Source organism: Cygnus atratus, chromosome 16 (genome assembly GCF_013377495.2).
Source record: "Cygnus atratus isolate AKBS03 ecotype Queensland, Australia chromosome 16, CAtr_DNAZoo_HiC_assembly, whole genome shotgun sequence".
Lineage (NCBI taxonomy): Eukaryota > Metazoa > Chordata > Aves > Anseriformes > Anatidae > Cygnus > Cygnus atratus.
Window position 1 is genome coordinate 2881452 of NC_066377.1, and position 8338 is coordinate 2889789.

Sequence of the window (8338 nt, forward strand, 5' to 3'; positions counted from 1 at the left end):
TCTGCAGCAAATTAACCCCTAGGGAGACAGAGGGAGCAGACAGCAGCCACAGCAGGGGCTGGGAGCCCTGCTGCCGAGGTGCAAACCGCAGGGCTGTGGCCACATTGCCCTGGGAAAGCAGCCCCGGCCCCCTCAAACTGCCCCTCTCGAGCCCTTTTCATGGAAAAATGCCATTCTGGTCAAGTTCCTTTGCAAGGAAACCAGGCTTGTTTTCATCTGTTTTTCAAACAGCCTTTCTCCTTGATTGGAGAAATTGGCTTAAATGGGTCTCTTTCTCTTTTCTTAAGCAAGGCTGCAATTCATTTCTGCTTCCTTCTCTTTTCACTGGTAATCTTATTTGCTGAAATTGTGAATAAGCAGGGTTTGGGCTATGTGAGTGTTTATAGAGTGGAATTACATGTTTTATGTGAAAGTTTGCAATGCAAACATCTCTTCTGCAGGTGGCTCAGAGTAAGGCGCAGCCACGGGCACCAGGAGGTCTGGTACTCACTTCCCAGCCCTTGTCCAGCTCTAAGAAAACACCTGATGGCTTTTAGCTTCAGAAAGGGTGATGATGTGTCCCAGCTTCACAAAGATTTTATGTGCCTTGATGTGGAGGTGCTGCAGGAACTGGCTTTCAGCACAGCTTTTCACCCTCTTCTTCCACCGAGTGAACAGATTCGGGCAGAGGGATGGAGCAGGAGCCGAGCACAGCCCTGAGATGGTGCAGATGTACCTCCCTTCTGCTTCGGCTCTACATGGCTGGGAAAAGAAGCTGTTCAGCAGTGCTTTCCGTGCCAGGGAAATCATTAACAAATTAATCATTTACTAATTAAACGGCATGATACCCATGTAAAGGGAGTGTGATTATCCTCTTCTGTAAGTCAGGAAACAAAATGGTGTTTCTGATTTTAGACCAAATTTGCCCTTCTCGCAACCCTGTGACTTCTGCTGCCAAAACCATCGCTCTGTGGCCAAAGCAGCTTCTTTAGCATGCCCATCTCTGAGCACCAACTGAAGAAACCACCCTGATTTGCACCACTGCTGCCTGGTGGCTGTTCCCAGGCTCTTTTTGGAAAGGGTCAGAAGGTAGTTTATTTGCGGTTATTGTTCATTTTTTTTCTTTGTTTGTGTGTTTGTTTGTGGTTGTGTTTTTTTGTTTGTTTGTTTGTTGGTTTGTTGGTTTTTGTGTGTGTGTGTGTGTGTGTGTGTGATATTTGTTTGTTTTTTTGTTTGGTTTTTTGTTGTGTTTTTTTATACCCTTTCAATGTAGTGTGGATGCTGCAAGTCCCAGCCAAGGAGATGTGGCTGCATCCTCACTGGGCATTACAAAGACTGGCTGGGTGTATGCACACCCTTTGCCACCCCTCCAGATGAACCAGTCTGCAAAAATCCTCCACAGTCAGAAGGAGCAAAAGCCAAAGCCTGATCTGTTTATTTTCACTCTTCTGATGTTATTTAGGTCATGTATTTGAGATTAAGCCTGAGCTTTATCCCAAATGAGCAGCCTCTGGCAACAGGCAGGATAGGTGAAACCTCATCTGTGGCATATGAGCATAGATTTATTTTAAAAGCAAGAAAGAGGACAGAGTTAAGTGGGAAAGGCAGAGCACTGACAGTGCTGATCTGAGAAGACCATGGCAGTACCTTCCTCATTGCACGCTTGGAGCACGTCTTTGGGATGCACTAAAAGAAAATCCAAAGCCAAAACGCCAAGTTACTGCATCATGGGGATGTCCACAATTCCTCCACCAGAACACCTACCACTGGAGTGTTCAAATAGAGCAGAAACTCCCCCGAACTGAAGCCAAAACATATTCCTCTCCTTTGTGATCTCGAGGTCTCGAGCACTGCAGCACATAGAGCTGTCGCAGGTATTTACTTGTGCTAAGTGCAGCTCATTATTATTGCCTCCTCTGGAGTTGTGCTGCAATGAAGATTAATTCCCCATAGCCTTGCCCAATAACTTTTGGAACAATCTACTTGGCAGCCTTCTTTACTTTGTGTTATGGTTTCATATACTCAATCAATTGCGGGTGTCATACGGTGAAGGGGGCCTACCTGCTGCCAAGAGAAAAGCACACTGGACTTTGCTGTAAGGTTGTTTGCTTTGTGGTGTATACACAGAACAGAAGTTAATTCAGGAGCAGCTAGGAAAAAAAAAAAAGAAAAGAAAAAAAAAAGAAAGATAAAAACAGAGATTAGGAGTTCAGAGAAGTTACGGTCTGAAAACCAAAACCTTGCTGACTCCGAGAAAGCAAGAGATACCTAAGATGGCTCCTTTCCCCATCATAGATCAAAACAAATAAATAGAAGAAGGCGGATGGAAATGGAGCATATTATTTCACTCCTAGAGTAAGAGATGAACAAAACCAACTAGGCTAGCTTCACGTGTCTTAAAAAGTACCCTAGTCAGCCACTCGCTTTGTTCCTTATGGTGGCCATGAATTCTAACAATTCTATAAATTCTATATAACTATAATTCTATACATTCTATAAATTCTATCAATTCTATCCCATCTATCCTAGGGTTAAATAAGCAGGCAGCCCAGTATGGCTTTCTGGCTGCTCTGCCTCAGCAGAATTTTGTCGGGGCAAGGAAGCTCAAGAGCCCTAGAGATGATGACCGGGGGCCTCCTCTTCCTCACCCATCTGCTGATCCTGGGGCCGTGAGGCAGCTCTTGTCCTCTGGCCACAACAGCAACATGCAGCTCTGAGCAGCCCCTGAGGATGCGGATCTGGGCTTTTTGCTCCTTTGCAAGGCTCCAGCCCCGAGCCCAGCGCACAGCCTGCTGCCGCATGCACCGAGGACCAGCCCCATTTTTCTAAGTCAAAGCACATCTCTAATTCAAATACAAAGTGAAAGGATGCTGGAAAGCCACTGGCCTTTATGGTTTATTAAGCTTCTTGTGCAGGCATTAAATTTAGACTTTTTTTTTTTTAAAGACCAGAGCATTTCACCTCTGCGCGGCTCCTCACAAAGCCCACCGAGCAACCGTCCCTCCTTTAAAATGATGGAAGAACTATGGGGATCATCCTGTGTTTGTTGCCGAGGGATTGTTTGACTCCATTTTTTTAAAAAAAGGAATAACAGTCACATTTCTAAACAGCTCTTTATTAAACCGTCCAAACACATCATCTGCACTGGAGGATGTAAGGGCTGACACCAGACAAAGCCATCAGATTGCTCTGAGAAAATGCATTGGCTTGTCTTGACAATTTAGGACTCTGTGGAATACTCTGTTCATATTTGCTGTTGATTTTAAGACTGAAATTTGCAGTATGAAAACAGACATGTCCAAGAAAGCATTGCTCAGCTTAAACTTAAAAGGACAGAGATGCAAAATTACGGCGGAGAGATGCAGCTCCTGGCTCCCAGCCCTTTCTTAGGAACCAGCTTTCACTTTGCCTTGGGCTTTTGGTCTATCAGCATCTAATGAAAGATGACAGTGCAGGCTCCCTTAGGGGCTAACGTGGGCAATTTCAGTTCTGGCATTTTAATTTATCTGTAACCAGCAGTTTTCAAAAGGGTAGAGCTAAAAAAGAACTTGGCTTGGTCACACACAGACAAAAAAGGGGGAGCTGTGACATAAAATGCATGAGGAGGTTTGTTTTATTTTAACTCCTTGGGATCCTGGGAGGAAGACGCAGCACAGCCGAGCCCGTGGCGATGGCTGTGCTGTTTGTTTGAAGCTATTAACTCTGTGCACCAAGTAGCTGGTTTGCCTTTCGGTGAAGTCTGCTCCTCCATGGTTTACGGCTGTTGGTTTTAGTGCCGGGCACATCTACTATATTAATGACAGCTAAGGTCCCGACTTCTCCTGTTTATTAATCCCCAAAGTTGCATTCAGACACTGCAAAGGCAAAGGGTTAGCTTAGGATCACCAGCAGCCATAAATCCAGAATTAAAAGCTGCGGGTTCATTTCCAGCCCAACCCATGGGGCTCAGAGCCAGCTCTGAGCACCCGCACACTCATTGCATGCGTGTAGCTGCCCCTGCACCCCAGATGCAGGGTCCGGATGCTCAGGGCCGTTTCCCTTGCTGGGTTTCCGTGTGCTTGGGTGCACATGTGGGACTGAAGGTTCTCATGGCAAGATCGGTGCTGACACAGCCGGGCACAGCGGTAATGCTGACAGCAGCGTCTGGCACCGGTTCACATCCGAACCTCATCAGTAGCTGTCGACGTTGCCATTTATTTGTTCCGCCGCGTTTTCGATGTGCCCTGCAGGCAGCTGGCTGACCTCGGGGCACCCAACATCATCGGTGAGCTCCTGAAGGATGGGCCTGATCCAGACTATGCTTGACCTGGTTTAGGACTGCAAAGGCTTCATTCGGGTTTGAATGGGTTAATTTTTTATTTCTTTTTTTACTTCTTTCCACAGAGGAATCTCACTTTGCCTTTTTCTCCCTGCTGCCTCTAGAGGACCAGGCGATTCTAGGCACAGCTCTAGCAGATGGTTTTGGTGATGTAAAGCGCAAGGGGATCGCTCCCAAGAGCTGCTGAGGCAGTTAAGTCAGAAATGAACTGATGCATGCGGCATGTCACATCCCCTGCTCGGCCGCCTTCGGACAGTTTCCTTGGCACAGGCAGCCTGCACCGCCCTGCACGTCCCCATGCAGTGATTTACCCATGGAGATTTCTCTGCATCTGACCCAAAATTAGCTGAAATGGGTGATCAGCCCTTTTATAAGCACTCTGAGCTATTCTGAGTCAGAGCAAGCAGCGTGTGCTGCTCAGGTGATCGTGCAGTGAGTGAAATCTAAACCAGCAATGCCTTCACTTCTCTGGCACGGCACGAGCTGCAGCAGGGTGCTGGGAGTGCACCAGGCACGGGGCAGTGCCAACTGCACTTTGCTGCAGGTCAGGAGAAATTTTCTGAATGTTTTACAAGCTGTAATGTAAAACCTTAACCTTTTGTCCACAGCAAATATTGCCAAAGTTGTTCAAGAATGAGAGAAGCAAATCTATATTTTGTCAATATTAGTCTGGAAAATAAAATATGAGAACCAGAAGCATTCAGTGCTGAGCAAATGAAAACTAATTTCTGTTACGTGAGAACTGACTCTTCCTCTCAGTGAGATTTTCCTTACTTTAGTAAGAAAATCTAGATCTATACTAGGAAATCCGAATGTTTTTCAGCAGAACTACAGGTAATTTATAGACAAGCAGTTCTGAAGTGCATGCAGCATTGCAGGGTGCTGTGCTAAACTCCATACATCTGCTGCCAAGCCTGGCTCTCCATGCGGATGCTTCTCTCCAAGCAGCTGTGCACAATGGACCCGCGCTGCCTCTCTGATGAAACTCTCTCCCCTAAATGGTTAAAGACAAGAAACCAGAAATGATCCATAAATTAGGTCTGGCTATAGGTTCAAAATCATAAGTTATGGCCTCTTGACCTCATACTCTGAGGGGAAATCAGAAGCATTTTTCTGAAGAGCCACCACTGGAGGAAGGGAGGTTTAATATATGGCACAGCAGAGCACTGATGCAAATAAATACAACGCTGCATAATTGCAGGGAAAATCAATAAATAGCATGTTGGCTAAAATGAAGATATACTTATTGAGGTTTCGGGTTTATATGTGTGAATGGCTTTTTCCCTAGAAATGAAGAGATTTTTTCCCTGCGTAGAGGCTCTTTAAACACAACAAAGACAATGGCTCCTCCACCGTCCCTTTTAAAACAAGCGAGTTTTATCCACTGTCTTCCTCAGAGCAGCTATCTTAAGAGTCGTGATTATTAGCATAATTAATAACTCCAGTTTGCTCATTTGAAAAATTCCAGCGACATTTGCCGCTCAGACACCGTGTCAGCGCAAGACACACGAAATCGCTGTGACAACTGTTTTACAAGTTAAGGCCTTATTGACGAACACCGCAAAGAGAAGAAGCCCAGAGCAAGTCCCTTTTCACTTTAATATTTAAACCTCTTTTAAGAGTCCGTCAATATTAACTCTCATAATTGATGCCGACAGTTGACTGTCTGGCCATAAAAAAGACAAGTGATACAATAAAAAACTAATAATAGCAGCCACCACACGCCGGCCACCGCAGCGAAGGGCACTGAGGTCTTGCACCCCCGATGCAATCGAAGCAGAGCTCATGCTGTTGTGAGGGAGTGGATTGGGGCCTTCAGGGTGCCACCAGGCTCTGCTGATGGTTTTTCTCCTGACCTCCTGCGCCACGGCGAAGGGCTCACACTGCTCTCAAGAAACCTGTCCTTGCTCAGCCTGGAGACTGGCCGATGCTTTTAATAACCAAATACCATTTGTAGGTAGTTAACCTCAGGATTTCCAGCATTAAAGATATTTCCCACAGGAACCAGGGAGCACTGCAGGAATGGATAAATGCAAAGTTCATGGAAGTCGATGGGAAACAGTATACAGCCCTTTGCAAATCCCAGCACATGGGGAAAATATCCAGCAAGCGTTCTGAGCGCCAGGCAATGGAAATATTTATTTATTGGGCAGAGCCGCCTGCTTTTCATTAACCTTATTCTGAGAAATGAGTCTGTTGTTTCTGCTTTAACTTTGGGCTAGAAGTAGTAAAAATGGTAAGAAACATAAAAATGAGTTCTAACGCAAAGCATTAGATAACCTGAAGTATGGTTATTGTCAGTGCTTGGTCTATAGCACAGAGGGAATTGCGCAGTAGCTCTCCATCCCCGTTTTTTGACTTGAGGTATAGAGTAGTTTTGCTGGCCTTGATTTCTACTAGCATGCAGGATATAGCATAAAATCAAACCCAAAAATGTATCGTTGTCATTGAAGCCAACACAATAGTTTGAATTTTTACATTTCTTAAACTTTCTGAAATCTCCCTGGACAAACACACCACACTTCAGCTAAGCCATTTTCGATACCTCTGCTCTTACGTTCAGCCTTAAACAAAAAGCAGCAAATCTTCTCCTTAGCACCACTCTCCCAGCAAACACACTCTTGCTCTGCCAGTGTTTAGCTGTGTGTCCCAGCCAAGGGTTTTCCTTTTGTTCCTGATGCTTTTTCTCTGTGCTTTGGGGTTCTCAAGGCGTTTTTCACTCCTGACAGAGGAAGACAACAACAGAGGAACTGTGATTAAAGAGACAATGAGAAGTCCTAACCGCTTCCGTGTGGCAGAGAGCAGGTTACGGATTTAGCACTAACAACAGAAAATAGGAGAGCTTTGTAGCAATTAAAGCTGGTCAAAACCCAGCAAATGCTAGAGAAAATAGGAGAAAAAATCATTGCGGTATTACTAGTCTAAAAAAAAAAAATCAATATTCTTATTGTTCACTGCAGGAGTCTCGCAAGAAGAGAAGAGCCATGCCAAAGTCTCATGGCTGACTGCAAAATAAAAGATTGGAGGTTAGACCCTTATCAAAAATGGCAATGGGAATCTTTTGTTTAAGTCGCCTATTTAAAAGGAAGCTCTCCTAAATACCGCATTTGTATTTAAAAAATAATAAATAAAAGACAACCACTGACATGAACTAGCTGGCAGTAACTGAGCACGCTTTAAAAAATTGTATTATGTTCTGCAACAAATGAAACCAAGTTAGAACTGCATCCATGTGCACACGTGTGCGCAAATGTGCTGGCAAGTTTCATGCCCAGGAAAAAGGCAGGTGGAGAAAATTTGGTGATTTTTGCCTTGAGCCTCATCTTAGAGTTCTTCTTTTTAATTCTGACACCACAAATAAAATATCATGTGTACTGTAAACTGCTCCTCTGTACAGTAATGCATTTGTTACCATCGTGGCTCTTATTTAAGCATCTGACTACAGTAATTGTTTTATACATTAACCATACTCCCTGATGGTTGCTCTATTATCTTTATCCAAAATGGTGCTTGCAGATATTAGCAGCTTGATTACTTGTTTTATTAACAATTTCAGCCCTGTGTCAGCACTGATTTGGTGACACGGATGCAGCTTGGAGTTTTCTCTGTGCTTTTGTCACTCGCTGCTCTGCGCAGTCCTCATCCTGGAGCCTGTATGATGCTCGGGCTGGGCTCGAGGTGTGCGCTAGTGATCCATATGATAAAGGCAGTTTGCTGCAGACAAGCATTTGCATTCAGCTGGACACCAGGGCCAAAGCCGTGCACAAGTGATTTGTGAAAAAACAGGCGTAGAAATGATGGATTAGAAAGGGGGGGGAAGGACGCACAGAATAGCAGCCAGGCAGCGACTCGCTCTCCATAAATACTGTGGGTGCCAGTGTCTGTGTGTACATCTCTGTGTGGGAGCTCGAAAAGGCAGGACCAGGTTTACGTGGCCATGCGCGGGTGCTTTTTATAGCTGAGCAATTCCTGCAGTGGAAGGGGGTGAAGCTCACTGCTGGGGAGGCAGGAGGATGTAAGCACAGAGTGTGACGTCCCTTC